This window comes from Pinus tabuliformis, chromosome X (genome assembly GCF_031772625.1).
Source record: "Pinus tabuliformis cultivar Carrire ecotype Pingquan chromosome X, CPIR1, whole genome shotgun sequence".
Lineage (NCBI taxonomy): Eukaryota > Viridiplantae > Streptophyta > Pinopsida > Pinales > Pinaceae > Pinus > Pinus tabuliformis.
In genome coordinates, this window is record NC_142308.1 from 277515369 (window position 1) to 277532804 (window position 17436).

Consider the following 17436-nt stretch of genomic DNA (forward strand, 5'->3'; position numbering starts at 1 on the left):
GAGTCATGGTTTATGTGTATTGTTGTTGTGTAGGATTTTTATCATTATTTCTCCCATTTTGTTTTTATTTATAATAAGTAATTTCAAGTTAAAAGCAATGATGATTATTAAGATGGTTTTCGGCAATAATCACATCATACATGCAGATTATTAGATTTTCTAAAAAAAATTGAGAGAAATCTTGCAAATGAAATGTAGAGACATGTGATGAAAAAAACACTTCATGTGAGATGGTTTGCAAATGTGAACAATAACAAAAAAAAGCTACTTCATTTTTAAAGTTGAAAAATGTGTACATGTGAATAGAAATATTAATATTGTATTATTTTATTATAATACAAATATTATTGAATTTAGGCTTCTGTGATCCATATCAAGTTTTTTGAGAAGAGTTTAACGTGGAAAACACCAACAAGTGTGGTTCATCGTCAGGACAAGTTGAAGAGTTTAACGTGGAAAACACCAACAAGTGTGGTTCATTGTCAGGACAAGTTGAAGAACCAACAAGTGTGGTTCGTTGTCAGGACAAGTTGAAGAACCAAATCATGGCTGTAGAGTAAATAGAGAGAGTAGGTTACATTTGACCAAGAAATAGCTACATTAGATCATGGCTACAATATAAATAGAGAGAAACGACTACATTAGATTGGGTAACCAGACAGGACCAAGAGATATGGAGAGGGACATATAATTAGTTAATTAAATCATTAGATAGTTAGTTTTATTTCTATTTACGATTAAATGTAAATTGCTTGCATTTAGCCAAATTAACCAATAGACTTTTTTAATCATCAAAAACTAGAAAGACATGTAATAATATTATTATATTAAATACTAAGAATAAATGAGTAATAACTATATAGCCTAATTAATTAGTTAGTTTTATAATTTAATTTAATTATATTAGAAATGAAGTAATTTCTATTTAGAATATAAATAAAAGTTAATAGAAAAATTATATCTATTTTCAATTAGTTAGTTAATTCAATTTATAATTTTATTTATTTTAATCAAAGATTAACCATATTAATTGATATAAAACCTTATAATCCTATTATCTAAGTCTAATGAAGAACAATTTTTTATCCATTTATATAAGGATTAAGAAGTAAAAATTAAAACATAAATTATTAAATGAAAAAACCCAAAGGAAAAAAAAAAAAAAAAACTAGAAAAACAATCTAGAGTTGTGTGAAATTTGGCATTTATTAATTCCAAAAATCTTATGAAATAAAAAAGCTTATCAACATTATAAAATAAAAAAATTCAAATATGAAAAACAATGTGTTTTAACAATTTAATTTTATTAAAATTATGATAATTTTGAAATACTTTTATGATAATTTTGAAATACTTTATTGATGTTACAAACATAAAAATAAAGTTTATTTTTTTTTCTCAATAATTTCTTATTACTCCTCATCCTCAACACATATTTATACAATAATTTTATTTCTTTAACATATAATAATTTTAAAAATTTCTAATCAAAATCCATTTATATAATAGTTTTATTTATTTAAAATTTAAAATTATAAAAATTCAAATAAGGGAAAAAAATTAATGAATTAACCTTTTCATTTCAATGGATGCATTCGATTTGAATTAAACTTTCCTGGACGGATTTAAAGCTTATGACAAACAGACGTCCATGAATTCATCATTTCCGCTAATATATGTCAAGTAAAGAATCCCTGAAAATTTTCCCAGAGTGCTTTCTACTGAATGTTGTGGAAGAGTGTATGTAAATAATGATCGGATGAATTTTTTGCAGAGCGTTTTGGACCGAATGCTATGGAGGAACGTTTCTTAAGTTACCAACTTTTGACCCTCGCCTCTGTGTTTTAATTCAAAGAAATAGTGAAAAATGAAAAAAAAAACAAGATTCAATTCAAGCGCAATATATTACTCTTTTTTTTTGAAATAGTGCGCGTTGATCCTCAAGAGAGGGGAAATCCAAGAGATGTGAGAGAGAGGAGAAATTATACTCTGAGACTGATTATTCAGACGGGGCATTGAAACATTTATCTTCATTGCATGTATTGAGACTCTCTCCTTCGTTTTGATGTTTCAAAGTCATGTGATCTTCAGCCTTAGCATGGGAGGAAGAAGAAGATCGACAAGGGGTCTGTGGAGGTATTGTCGGAGATGATGTCTCACTTCCACTAGATTGACTGCATTTTTGTCGGTTGAAGGGTTGCTGAGGATGCTGACCATAGATTCTAGAACTAGAATTGAATGACCTATTATCGCTCTGCGTCGGTAAATTTAATTGGGGATTTTGCAGATACATATCAAATGATGGCGCCTTTGAAGTAGCAGAAGCTGAAGCAGCCTTCAATCAACCCCTGAAAGTTCCTTAAAGAAAACATTAAAATAGCCATTAAACTATTTTAAAAGCTCCTAAGAATTTAATTAACCTGTCTACAGTATAGGGTCCAATGAACCAGGTAAGTAAAGGAAGATCATAGACCTATCCATTCGCCTTTTCAAAAATCTCTGTACATGTGCCTTCCTCGACTTTGAAAGCTTTGCAAAAATCAAGAAACCTCATAAAAAATAACATAGCTAGACATTAACAAAAGCGTTTGTCTGCCATGACAGATTAGACTATGTGCGACAACAGCTTTGTGGTATGGGCGGAAATGGCCTTTGGACCGTTTTGGGGATTACTAGTGGGCTGGTGGAGGTGGATCAGTGGCGTTATCAGCAATGCTGCCATCCCGGTTCTCTGTTTCAATTACCTGGCGGCCTTTGCCCATGGTTGGGTCAGAGACGTGTGGAATCTAATTTTCAAGATTGTCCTAAGCTACTTGAAATTCATGGGGCTCTCGATAGTGGGTTGGACAGCGGTCATTCTGGGAGCGATGTTGTTGTTCCTGTTTATCCTAGTGGCCCTGATTTCGATTCCTCGGATTAAGCCCTCGCGCTGGCTCGTTGGAAACCAGGGTAACATGGATTGGTCCTTGTATTTCAATACGTTGTTCTGGAACTTGAATTTTTGGGACAACGCCAGCACTCTGGCAGGGAGGTGGAGAAGCCACAACAGACATACCCCGGGCGTTGCTCTGGGCTGTGGTCATGACTGTCTTGGGATACATCGTGCCCTTACTTACGATCTTAGGTGCGCTGGAGCTGGACCAGGACTTCTGGGGCAATGGCTACCTAGCCGAAGCCGCATGGCTCATTGGCAGTGCGTGGCTCAAGCACTTGGTTGAGGTTGGCGCTGCGCTGTCCGTCGTGGGGCTCTTTGAAGCCCAGCTGAGTAGCGTTTCGTTCTAGTTGCTGGGTATGGCGAAGATGGGCATCCTCCCCTCCATCATGGCCATGAGGTCGCCGACCTTCAATACACCCACTTGGGGCATCCTTATCTCCACCTCCGTGACACTGGGGATTTCCTATGCGGTTTCAAATTTGAATTTCATTTCCTACGTGGTTTCAAATTTGAATTTCGTTCGCCCGCGCACAATTTAAAAATTTGAGCATACTATCATGTATGCTCCATGCCATAACCTCCAAACGCATTGCGTACCTCATGGTACTGTCAACCCAATTTTTGGGATCCATCATGCCCATGGTGGATCATATGGCATCATAAGCCATGGTTGATGAATGATGCACACATTTTCCTCTCCTATTAATCGGAAACTGTTAGCCGAGAAATGATGCACACGCGTTGACAGCCAGAGTCGATGTCAGAACCTGTGTCCCAAGACTATCCTTAGAGTCTCTTAAGAGAGCATTAATGTTTCTATGGAGGTGGAAATAACTCTCGCCGATGTTTTCGCGTAAAGTTGGTAAGAGAAAGACATATTAAACAATTAAATCTTTAAATATTATGAAAGATAAAAGATGTTTAGCGAGGCATTTACACAACTCTCATGACAAAATTCTATAGCATAATTTTAGTAATAATCTCTTACCATTATGCATAATATTTTTTCATTCCTATTATGCATAGTATTCTTTCATTCAACATTAAGATTAAGATCAATTTCTACTTAAACTTAATATAATATTTAATATTTTTCATTTATATATATTTAATATAAAATCTTATATTAATAGATATATTTATATTAAAACTAATTATATATATCTATATATATATATATATATATATATATATATATATATATATATATATATATATATAGATATATATATATATATATTTAATCTATGAGATGAAAGCATTTTAGCATTATTATATTTATAATAAAAATAATGTTAAATTTATATTTTATAGGTTAAGTAAAATTAATTATATATATATAAACGAGTGGGATATATATAATTAATGCATTGGAAAAAATATTTGCTTGTGGGATGTAAAGTTAAGCTTAAGATAAAAAAACATTTTATACCATTAAACACTCTGATATGGGCTTCTTTAACTTCTTAAATCTTACTGATATCTAAATTAAATCTTGAAATGTTATATATATTTATTTATTTATTATTTTTTTTCGACTGCTTCTTGAATCTCACTAGGAGCTAAAGCTTTATGATATAGTAGTAAAAGGAACAATAACACTTACCGAAAATAAGAACCATCATGGAATGGTCAATACTGAAAATGTGGCAGACATAAGATCATTCATGGGTCTAGTGGGATATTATAGGCGTTTCGTAGAAGGTTTCTCTAGGGTAGCATACCCTATCACCTCTCTACAAAAGAAAAGAAAAGCCTTTAAATGGACCTCTGACTGCTAAAAGGGTTTTGACCAGCTCAAGCACTTACTCACCACTGCCCCAATTTTAAGTATTGTTGATCCTAATAAAGAGTATGTGGTATGTACGGATGCAAGAAAGGAAGGGGTAGGTGGCATATTAACCCAAGAAGGAAGGGTTATAGCCTACGAGTCGAGGAAGCTCAAGGAATATGAGCAAAAATACTTTGCATATGATTTGGAATTAACAACAATGATTCACGCCTTGAAAATGTGGTGACACTACTTATTGGGCAAGACATTTATGCTATTAACGGATCATCATAGCCTGGCAAGCTATTTCAAGTAGCTCACCTTAAACGCTAGGCAAGCTCGATGGTATGATTTCCTAAGCGAATTTGATTTTGAAATTAGACATTTGAAGGGGAAAGAAAATTGAGTTGGGGATGCCCTAAGTCGCAAGGTGAACTTCTTATATGAAATTTCTTTTAGTGAGTCACATACTACTTTTTATGAGCAGATTAGTGAAATAGTTGAGCAAGACTTAGAGTATAAACATTTGTGGCAGCAAGCTAAATTGGTAAACAGCCGTGAGTAGCAAATGAGTTATGAGGTTGCTCCAAAGGAACTGCTGACCTATAGGAAAAGGCTATATATACCTAACCAAAAATTGCTTAATGTTCTAATTTTAGATGAATACCATAAAAGCCCTTATGTCGGACACGTAGGGTATTCGAAAATGATTTCTGTCCTGAGAAATGAATTCTTTTGGCCCAGAATGAAGAAATAAGTAGCAGAATATTTAGGGCGTTGTTTGGAGTGCCAAAAAATTAAAGCAAACCAACATCCAACAAGATTGTTTCACCCACTGCCTATTCCTGAATGGAAGTGGGAGGCTATATCTATGGATTTCATCACCGGATTACCTAGATGAAAAAAATTAAATGACTCTATTATGGTGGTTGTAGATAAGTTGAGCAAATCTGCCCATTTTATACCCGTTCAATCTACTTATAAAGTAATATAATTGCTAATATTTTCATGCATAATATTTTCAAATTGCATGGCATACCCAAGGTGATAATTTTTGATCGAGATGTGAAATTTACATCTACCTTTTGGAAGACCTTGTTTGAGGGATTGGGTACTCAATTACATTTCAGTACCGCATATCATCCTCAAACAGATGGATAGATAGAAAGAGTCAACCAAGTAGTTGAAGACATGTTGTGAGTGTATGTGATGCAACAACCCTCTAGGTGGGAGGATTACTTGCATCTGGTAGAGTTTGCATACAATAATGGGTATCATATATCAATACGGATGTGTCCATTTGAAGTGCTATACGGGTGTAAGTGTAGAACAACCTTAAGTTGGAGTGGCCCAGAGGAAAAATTAATGTTGGGACCATATATGCTGGAAGAAATGGAGGGTATGGTGAAGAGTGTACAAAATAACATAAAAGCTACTCAAGATCGGCAAAAGAATTTTGCTGACAAGAAAAGGAGCTTCCGAGAAATCCAGACGGGAGAACATGTATACATACGAGTACGAGCTAAAAAAAAGTACCCTGCAATGGACTGGATGTGCTAAGTTAGCACCCCGATTTTGTGGCCCTTTTCAAATTCTAGCTTGCGTTGGGCCAGTAGCATACCAACTTACTTTACCCAGTCATATACATGTACACAACGTGTTCCATGTTTCTTTACTTAAGAAATACATCTACGATGCTAAACATATAATAAACTGGCAGGTCATTCAGGTGAGTCAACTTAGTCAAACTTCCAGGAGACAAGCTATCAAAGATATGTACAAAATATTTATATACATGTGTTTGTAGGAGGAGTGATTATAGTTGAACATGGTTGTTTGTTCATCTAAGACTTTGACAAATGTTGTCTTCTTGTGTCGGAAGGAGAATACCTGGTAGAACCAGTGGGTATACTCGATCCGAGAGAAGAAACGTTGCAAAGACGACCTATCACCCAAGTTCAAATTTAGTGGCAGCATTTTGGGCCTGAAGAAGCCACTTGGGAAGATGAGCAGACCATGAGGAAAGTTTACCCTCAGTTATTTTCTTAAAGGAACATCAGGACGATGTTGAATCTTAGGAGGGAAAGATGTGATATCCCCCGTAAATGTGAATATTCTTTTATTTTACTACATTTAAAACAAACTGGTAAATTGATTTAAAAGTTTTGGTTAATGAATAGAACTTCTGTTTGAAATTATTTAAAAGAAAATCTAGTGTTGGAAATTTGGCAAAAAAGTGATTTTTAATATAATTCATGAGAAAACACCTGTCAAAAGGGTGACGAGTGTAATTCTCAAGAGATAGTTAGGTTGGGCAGTTACCAACCCTAACCACTCTTAAGAAGGATTTAATCCCAAAATATCGAGAGGACGGGGATCTATGACGAGGGGAGATAGGAGAAAAGAAATCCTAGAAAGGAAAGAATGGTACTGTGCTGTAAGGACAGGCATGAACATTAGTAGTTAAGTCTAGCTAGGACTAGATAACTACAACGGATCAAGTTTAGCTTCTGGAAGGAAGACCCGGAAATGAGTAGCTCGGGGGAAGACAAAGGTGTTGTGGCGCAGGTCTCAAGGTTGGGAGCCAAGTCGAGTTAATGAATTCTGAATGATCATATATCCAAATAAGTAATATTCTGGAAGAGTATCCTGTATAGTGTTAATAGATTTGTATGAGACAGTGATTTGTCTTAATTTTTTCGGAGTTAAATTATGATTGTAGATAGTAATTTTAATTGATTACACTAGGTCGGCTTGTATATATGAATTTCATTAAATTATTCTTAAAGCACTTAGTATGCAAAAATCCTGGCAAAAGGGAAGAATCGAAGAATAACCTTGTCATAGTTGAAAACACCATAGAATATATCAAATTTTCTATAGGCTATATCATAAGTTTAAAATCAACTGTACTAGTAAATTATGTATATTTTAACACAAGAAAGGAAACTGCATACAACACTGTTATTTTTAAAAAGGTAAATTTTTTACCCATCATAGGAGGGTAATTAATTACAAGGTGAAAAGTATACAGTTTTCCAGATTTTGAATGTAGTAAGCTAAGCCTAAGATTTGACAATTCCCATTAGAAGACAAGTAATAATGCACCGACCAAAGAGTTGGAAACAAGAGAACAAAGCTACTTAAATCATTAGCGGTAAAGAAGAACAACAGGGAAATTGTAGCCACCTACAAGCTTTAGAGATATGTGATATATGTGTGCCTCTGTAACTTTTAAACACAAAAAAGGGGAAAACAGAGCACAAATGACCAAACCTTAATTACAGACTAAACCCTAATTCAAGAAATTAAAAGATGAAGACTGTACCTCTTGGAGAATTCTCATACAATTACAGCATTGCAAGAGAGCTCTTGGACGAGAAATTCCATAATTCTATAGCATATATTATGAAAGGAATATTTACAAGTATAAAATAAATTCCATGAAATGCGTAGGAAGAATTTGCGCTTTTATATTGATAGTTATAAAATGTATAGACAAAGACTACCAAGAGAGAGTTCCTTGTCTCCTCTAAAGAAAGAAAAACAACGACTATGAATAGAACCCTTAACCTTCTGGGTATGGTGGTCCAGACTTCAAAGAACCCAGGGTTTACACTTACGCAGAAAAAGCTACAACTAAACAAACCCTCACTGCCATCCCTAGCTAGAAGGCTCCATGGATGGACCCAAGAGCCTCATAAAGAGGGTTCTCATAATTAACAAGTAAAACAAGCAAGGCTTCTCTAAGGAATTTTACGACTAGTCGAGTAATGTTGAAAACCAGAACTCAAACTACACACAAACCCGCCAAGAAGACAAAACAAGAACTGGAACCGAGTACACCATGCCTCATACTTGGATAAGGCCAAGATATAGTGTTGGAGAATCACCTGCCAGGCGGAAGCCTCCAGAATCGAAGTCCTCAAACCTTGGCAGAGATAATAGGAAGCACAAGTCAGGGTTTTCGCAAAACAAAACAAATTGAACACCTGAAAACCATAGGAAATTCTGCTAACTCATACCTGGGGAACCGTCGGACAATTTCAGCTTGTCGCAGATCTTCTCAGGCATGCAATGTCCCACTTACACCATATTAGAGTCTGTTTCCAACACAAAGAGAAAGGAAATGGTGAGAATGGTGAGGTTTCACCAGTGTAGCTGATCCTTTCAATATTCAACATAACGAAAGAGATGAGAATTACTCACTGAGAACCTTATGTCGAAAGATGGAGCTAGAGCACTCGAAGAAACCCTCTATCCCAGAGGTGAAAGCAAAAACCCTCCACAACAAAATGTCAATAGGAAAAACCCCAACTCGCGCCTGAGTTCAACTTAACATCTCTGCCACCACCGTCGGATGTCCAGCTACAGCGAGGATCGTAGATTTTGGCTCAGTCAACCAACTGGTGATCTACCAACTGTAGAATCTATCGAACCCTCGCGAAGGAATGGCCTCGGATCCCTTGGTAGGTGGCCAGGCCAACTTAATGACAAACATAAGGGAATTGTACACTGGCAAAAGATACGATGAATATGCATTTAATTAGAATTATGTCACCAAGATGAGGGCATTATGACATAGCCGTTGATACATTTAAGATCAACAAACCTTTATACATTAAAAATGACATTGCAACCACTTTTATAGTCCCAAGGTTATAAGGAATATTTAACCATACACAGAAAAGAAAATAATTAAATACTCTGAGCTTAATGTATCTAGATCACAATGATATTTATGTGATTGTTTGAGTTCACAATTGATGATGGTAAGTATTTTTAATTTTGAATATTAAAAAAAAAAAAAATCTTTCTTTTACTTAGTGATTCTTAATTATGAGTGTGTGACATATGGTATCACAGCAAGCTCATGTTGCTAAACTGAGACCTCTGGGATCAAGGAAGTAATAAAAATTCTTTGAAATGCACATAGGAAGTAGGAATAGCTAGTATGAGGAGGATAGGAAATCCGCCACTCAAACCATTTCAGGAGGGCAGTCCTAAAGTGTGGGTATAGCTGGGTGACAAACGACAAAACATTGGCACAGATATTAGGGAGACAATACAAGAATTAAAGGATGAAATGACCCGACTACGAGTAGATAACAAGATATTAATGCAGGAACAAGAAAAAATTATGAAGATTCTATCAGATAGACAAAATAATCGGTCCCTAATTCCCAGCCTTGAACATAGAGATTCATCAGGGGAACAAGAATTCCAAACTGAAGATGTAGAAACTAGTGGTGGTGAAGAGGAATCAGATAATGTGTCCAAACATAGAACACAGAAGAGGCAAAAAGTGGAACTACAAGGTGAGTTTTGAAAGATTAAACCCCCTCTCTTTGATGGGGAACAGGAAGAGGTGGCTAAAGCATGGCTCATAAATATTAATAAATATTTCTAGCTATACGAGTATGATCAAAACTTGAAGGCCCGTTTGGCTATTTTTCAACTACAAGGAAAGGCCATGCTTTGGTGGGAAGAGGTAAAGATGATACGAGGAGTGGAAGAAAAAAGTATCACATGGGAAAAATTCCAAAGATATTTTAAAGAAATGTACTTAACAGAAAGATTCTATGTTGAAAAATCTAAGGAATTTCACAATCTCCGACTAGGACAAATGTCCATGGACAAATTCATGACAAAGTTTACTTCATTACTACGATACGTGCCATACATACATGAAGAGAAGGAAAAGGTACAACGATTCATCAACAACTTACCTCTATTTATGAAGGAACTTTTGGAATTCGATAACCCAAATACCATGGACAAGGTGATCCATAGGGCACGAATTTGCTATCAGCAGAATAGACTGAAAGGAGACATGAGGCAAAAGAGGAATGATAAGAAAGTAAATAAATTTGTTTCCAATTAGAAAGGGAACAAAGGTTTTGGTAGCAAAGGATTTTATAAAGGACAAAGTAACATAAATCTTAATAAGAACTAGCACAAATTTAAAATACCAGGTGAAGCTAGAACACAGGAGCAACCAAGAAAAGTTGAAGTGGAATTGGCTAGCAGGCCCCCTATGCAATGTTGGGGATGTGGGGGGCCGCATTATATCAAGAACTGTCCATAACACAGAGAAGCGGATCAGATTTCTCAGTTACAAGAAGCCTCTATGGTGGGAGATGTAGCAAGAAGTCTCCCATAAATTAACGGAGCCCTGGAAGACCATCAAGCAGAATTTTAGCCAAAAATGATTGAGTTTGAAGGTAAAATTCTGGAACAAGTTGTGTCTATTTTAATTGACCCTAGAGCTATTTTGAGTTATGTTAGTCCTAAGATTGTAGAACAATGTAAATTACAATAAAAAAAGTTTAAAAACTCATGGTTGATATAGCTAGCCACTAGATCCAAAAGAAGAGTTTTGGTCAAAGTTAGTAATTGTCCACTAGTGATAGCTAATGAGTCCATCATGGTGGAACTGAATGTATTTCCATTAGGGTCTTATGAAATCCTTATTAGCATGAACTGGTTAGAAAAACATTAGTCCCTTATAAACTACAAAACTAAGAATATTAATTTTCGGAATGATAAGGGTGAAAGACAAGAAATGCAACCAGTAATAGCATCCCAACTAGCGAAATGCATAAGAAAAGAATGTCATATTTTCTCCATACAAGTAGGGTATGCTAACGCTAAGTAGCAAGCTGCTGCTCTAGAAGATATATCAATAATACAAAATTTTCCAGATGTCTTCCCTGAGGAAATCCCGAGTTTACCTCCAAAATTAAAAGACGAAGACTAAAACCTAATTCAAGAAATTAAAAGATGAAGACTGTACCTCTTGAAGAATTCTCATACAATTACGACATTACAAGAGAGCTCTCGGATGAGCAATTCCGTAATTCTATAGCGTATATCATGAAAGAAATATTTACAAATATAAAATAAATTCCATCAAACACATAGGAAGAATTTATGCTTTTATATTGACAGTTATAAAATGTACAGAAGGAGACTACCAAGAGAGAGTTCCTCATCTCCTCTAAAGAAAGAAAACCAGTGACTATGAATAGAAGCGAGCACATCTGCTAATCGAAGACGACCCTTAACCTTCTGGGTATGGTCATCGAGACTTCAAAGAACCCAAGGTTTACACTTACGTAGAAAAAGGTGCAACTAAAAAAACCCTCATCGCCATCCCTATCCAGAAGGCTCGGTGGATGGACCTGAGAGTCTCATAAAAGAGGGTTCTCATAACTAACAAGTAAAACAAGCAAGGCTTCTCTAAGAAATTTTACGACTAGTCGAGTAATGTCAAAAACCAGAACTCAAACTACACACAAACCCGCCAAGAAGACAAAACAAGAACAGGACCCAAGTACACCATGCTTCATACTCAGATAAGGCCGAGAGATAGCATTGGGGAATCACCCACTGGGCAGAAGCCTCCAATATCGAAGTCCTCAAACCCTGGCAGAAATAATAGGAACCAGAAGGTAGGGTTTTAGAAAAACAAAACAAATTGAACACTTGAAAAACATAGGAAATTCTGCTAACTCATACCTGGGGAGCCGTCGGGCAATTTCGGCCTATCGCAGATCTTCTCTGGCATGCAATGTCCCACTTCCACCTTATCAGAGTCTGTTGCCAACACAAATAAAAAGGAAACGACAAGAATGGTAAGGTTTCACCAGCGTAGCTAATCCTTCCGAGATTCAACAGAATGAATGAGCTGAGAATTAATCATTAAGAATCTTATGTCAGAAGATGGAGCGAGAGCACTCGAAGAAACCTTCTCTGCCAGAGGTGAAAGAAGAAACCCTCCATAACAAAATGTCAACAGGAAAAACCCCAACTCACGCCTGACTTCGACTTAACATCTCTGCCACCACCGTCGGATGTCTAGCTGCAGTGAGGACCATAGATTTTGGCTCAGTCAACCAAGTGGTTATCTGCCAGCTGTAGACTCTATCGAACCCTCGTGAAGGAATGGTCCCGGATCCCTAGGCAGGTGGCCAGGCCAGCTTAATGACAAATATAAGGGAATTGTATAGTGGTAGAAGATAAGATTAATATGAATTTACTTAGACTTATGTCACCAAGATGAAGGCATTATGACATAGTCGTCGATACATTTAAGATCAAGAAACCTTTATACATTAAACATCACATAGCAACCACTTTTACAGTCCTAATTTTACAAGGAATATTTAACCATACACAGGAAAGAAAATAATTAAATACTCTGAGCCTAATGTATCTAGATCGCAATGATATTTATGTGGTTGCTTGAGTTCATAATTGATGATGGTAAATATTTTTAATTTTGAATAGTAAAAAAAAAATATCTTTGTTTTAATTAGTAATTCTTAATTATGGGTGTGTGACACAGTCTACTTTTATTTATTCTTTTCGGCTTTGCCACTGTACAAATACTATGAATTTCCACCATACCTTATGCTAGTTGCATATTGCAAAAAGATCTCCTTTAGCGCATTTCTGCTGGCAACGTTTCCAAAAGATAACGCCACTAAGGTCCCTTTTATTCTTTGGATCAAAAGCTTCATGTGCATAAACAAAATCCACAATGATAGTTGGATGTGAGGACAAACCGTGTAAGGAAATGCCTTCTGCATGGTCTCCCTAATCAATGGAGTAGAATCAAATCAAGACACAATAGCCCCAATTCCATTATAAATTAGCTTCATGCATAGATACGCTACAGTCGCAACAGGGTTCTGCATTAGAGCTTTTCCTGCAAATATGTGATTGAATTCTCACTATGAAATCTTTCAAATAATGGAACATTATGTAATTGCCGTTATGTGGCTGATTCTAGCATCCATCACACTTGTATTAGTTTTGATGTCCAACGAAACTTTGGAAGTAGATGACCGGGAATAGGCACACTGCAAAGAAAACTGAGTACATACTTCATTCAAATCATTTAAGTTCATCATTTTACAATCTATGAATTATCATATAATACACCAACCAATCCAACCATGCAATTCAAATGGCTATAAAAACGCCCAATGGGTTTAATGCATAAATGTATTAAATCTGAAAATTATGACCATTTAGATTGTTTGAAACTAAATAGGAATTCTAGCTAATTATTAGCATTAAATACACAACATAGAATCCTATTCTATTGTCATTTTAATTTTAATTGTGGTTGTATTGTAGATTGTAAGTTATTTTCTCGATTTTTTTTGAAACTTTGAATTATTGGTAAATAAATAAATTCAAATATGAAAACAAATGTGGAAGTGAGCTATGGCTGATAAGTTAAACACACCAACAAATGAGAAGGTCGAGTGAGATGATCTTTGCCTCCTGCTGATCCTTTTTATTTATAGCGAAAAATGGAGTCAGTTACATCAATTAAACAATTAATTTTCTAGGTGGTGCTGCCCCTTTGCATTCCAATTAGTGTTGGTCTTTCAAATTTGAGGAGCTCTATTTGGAGTTTGAAGAGCCATAGCAGTGCGTTGTGATGGTGGAATAATTATTCTTACATTATCCTCGTGAATTATTTCATGAAAAAACAAAAAAATTTCTATTACATCAAAATGTTGTTACATCATACATATTCTTATGTTTTTCCTATGAGTTTCAAACAGTTATTTTCCCAAGGGCTTCATAAATATGTCTGCAAACTGGTCTTTTGATCTGCAAAACTCCAAACATATTTTGTTATTGCCTACTAGTTCTCAAATGAAGTTATACTTCGTATCAATATGTTTACTCTTTCTATGGAATACATGATTCCTTGATAATGCAATCGCAGATTTGTTGTCACAAAAAATCTGAGTTGGTTCTTTTTGTTCATGCAACAACTCTTTCAAACTTCTTCTCATCCACACAGTATGACATGATGTTGTTGTGGCTGCAGCATACTCTTCTTCAGCTAATGATAAAGTCAAAATGGATTGCTTCACCAATGCCCATGAAGCTACACCTGAACCAAAACTGAACACATACCTAGATGTGCTCTTCCTGTCCTAAATACTACCTACAAAATCACTATATGTATATCCAGTTAGCTTAAAATATGAATTATATGTATACATGATAACATAATTTATTGGTCTAATAACATATCTTAAAATCCTTTTTCCAACTAGCCAATGAGTACAATTTAGAGACTCCATGAATCTGGAAATTAAACTTACAAAAAACATTATATCAGGCCTTTTTGTAGTCAAATACATAAGACTTCCAACCAATTTCTTAAACAAGGTTGGATCAATATCTGAACCTTGATCATCCTTACTAATTTTTGTACCAATTTAAATTGGAGTTGCAAGTGGCTTACAATTTTCCATCCCAAACCTTTTTAATATATCCTTTGCATACTTAGATTGACAAATGAAAATACCATCTTCAGATTGAGTTACTTCAATACCAAAAAAATATTTCATTAGGCCTAAATCAATCATATCAAATTATGTTTTCATACTTGTCTTAAAATAATCTATTGAGAGATCTCGAGTGAAAATGAAATCATTAACATATAGACAAATGGTGCAACACTAAGGCTACCACACAAATATACCTTACCGGGACTTAAAATTCCCTTAATAATGACCCTTTAAAACTTTATACCTCCATGCCACTTATATATATGTATCAGAAGCGTTTACACGGTTAAAACCCCAAGACCATACCTTTTCTTGGTTATACATTAAAACACACGGAAATGCCCAAAAACCACACAAAAACATTGATCTTTTACCTTATGCATCGGTGCACTTACCGTATGCGAATAATCAATGCACCAAGAATTTGTGATTGTTGGTCTAGAGCAACGAGATCCGATGGCTGAGATCAAATTGCCTTATCGGTGATCAGAGGTCTCAATGGTCAACAACTATCGTGCTTCCCTTATTGGAGGTCCAATGCAATATCATATTGCTATCAACGATGGTAATAGCCTTCTTTACAATAGATAACTTCCGCTCCTATATGCCGATGCATTTTACATTGGCAATCACAATCACAAAGGTTTTGGGGACAAGCTTTGGTCGTGCGTCCATACAACTGCGTGATGTGATAGATAAGCTAGACCGGATAATGTTCAAAATCTCTGTCTAAAGGATTTGAGATTTGGATTCTCAATCCAACTGTGTTTTACGCCTGATAATTAGTGTATTTGGGTTTTCCACCTGTGACACCAGAAGGATGGAATGCGCTCATCAATTGATCCTTTAACACAATAATTCCATTAAAACATATGAAACACACAATCTGGCATCAAGAGCATTAGAATATAGATAGAAAAACAAGCATTCAAGCCTCCACGTGCTGGTTATATAACTATACTCAAAATGCTAGTTATTCACAGTAAACAAATAACAGAGCTTTGCCCTCTGGCTTGATCACACAGGTAAAGTCCTCTGTCCCAAAAGAAATGCATTCAATCACACATTTCTATCTCTCCAATCAATCCTCTGTATACAAACGTAAATACAATATATATTTGGGGCTCTCTCTCTTCTCTAGCCTGATTAATCTAATTAATGGCCTCTTCCTTCTACATAGCCCATAGGCTTACAGTGCTCTCGGTCCTCTCCCTCTTTGTCTCTCCTCGATCTCCTTTAGAAAATAAAGGAAATTGCATATATGCTAAGTTAATCATCTCCTCCACAATTGGAGGAATAAATTATACATTTAGAATTCAAGTCCTATCCTAATCTAAGCAAACTCGACTACTTGGCTTGATCTCCACGTAGAGAGGATCATTTGCCATTTATTCCCAATTCTGTTCAGACTTAGGCAACAAATTAACCACTTACATAATTGAAATTAATACAATTTAATTAACCAATTCTTCCTGCAACCCTTCATTAGCCACAACATGTGACCACTCCATCACATTGTTGGCTAGGTCTAGATACTCCTGCATCAGACTCCCAAGGTTTAAATTAATCATGATGTCCTGATCATGCACTTCTGATCTGTGTCCTCCTGGATCCCATACTTGGTTTGGTAGTATGTCCTTGGTTACTGTTGTTGTTGTTTGTCCTTCAAGTCTCCCTCCTTTGTGATGTAATGCCCCATTGGTCATTCTTTCACCGTCTGCTATTGTTCTTTTGATATATCTTACTGTTATTTCTCATCATTATAGTTTATGACAGGCTCCCACATCTTAATTTGCAGTGTTCCATTTCCTTCACCTGTACCATTCTTTCCATCCAATCTTCCTTTCTTCTTTTGTCCTTTACTTGTTTTATTGGAATGCAGCTGTATGAGTTTCCACAACTCATCCAATTCTTTGTCCACTTCACTTCTCACATGTTGAATACTATTGCCCTGCAATTGATTGTGTTCTTGAAATAGAACATCATAATCCCTATGCCAATAACCTTCCATATACATTTCTGAAATGTACAAATTCCTTCTCCCTTGATTCTCTGCAATAATCCTAGGTCCTTCTAGTTTCTCATTCATGACTTCATCATTCCTTACTTCAAATTCCACCATACCTATAACTCCACAAATATCTTGAAAACTCAGAACTCTTCCTACTTGTTTAGCTACTTGAAATATTTCTTCTTCCAGTAACTTCACTTTTGCACTCTTAAGGATTATGGAATTATATTTGTCTACTCCTATAATTTCATCTTCAGCCCCTTCTTCGTCAATAAACTCTTGTAGTATAATAGTAATCATGTTACTATCATCTCTTGCACTCATTTCTAGTTCAACACTCCCATATTGTAGATTCAACACCATTTCATCTTTCTGAGACATTCTAATCTCACCC

General features: G+C 35.6%; 1 long non-coding RNA gene and 1 pseudogene across 2 annotated transcripts; one reads left to right on the forward strand and one right to left on the reverse strand.

Annotated features, from left to right (window-relative positions):
- Positions 1–2612: 2612 nt before the first annotated feature.
- On the forward strand, positions 2613–3474 carry LOC149139483 (putative polyamine transporter At3g13620 pseudogene; annotated as a pseudogene).
- Positions 3475–8178: 4704 nt separating this feature from the next.
- LOC149139484 (uncharacterized) lies at positions 8179–12564 on the reverse strand. Of its 2 annotated transcripts, XR_016264900.1 has the most exons (4): positions 12457–12564; positions 12228–12305; positions 8916–9221; positions 8179–8809 (listed from the first exon to the last, which is right to left on the reverse strand). It is a non-coding gene; the product is annotated as an uncharacterized LOC149139484 (long non-coding RNA). The 2 variants fall into 2 exon arrangements; XR_016264899.1 differs by having other exon boundaries at positions 12228–12507.
- Between the last annotated feature and the right edge of the window lie 4872 nt (positions 12565–17436).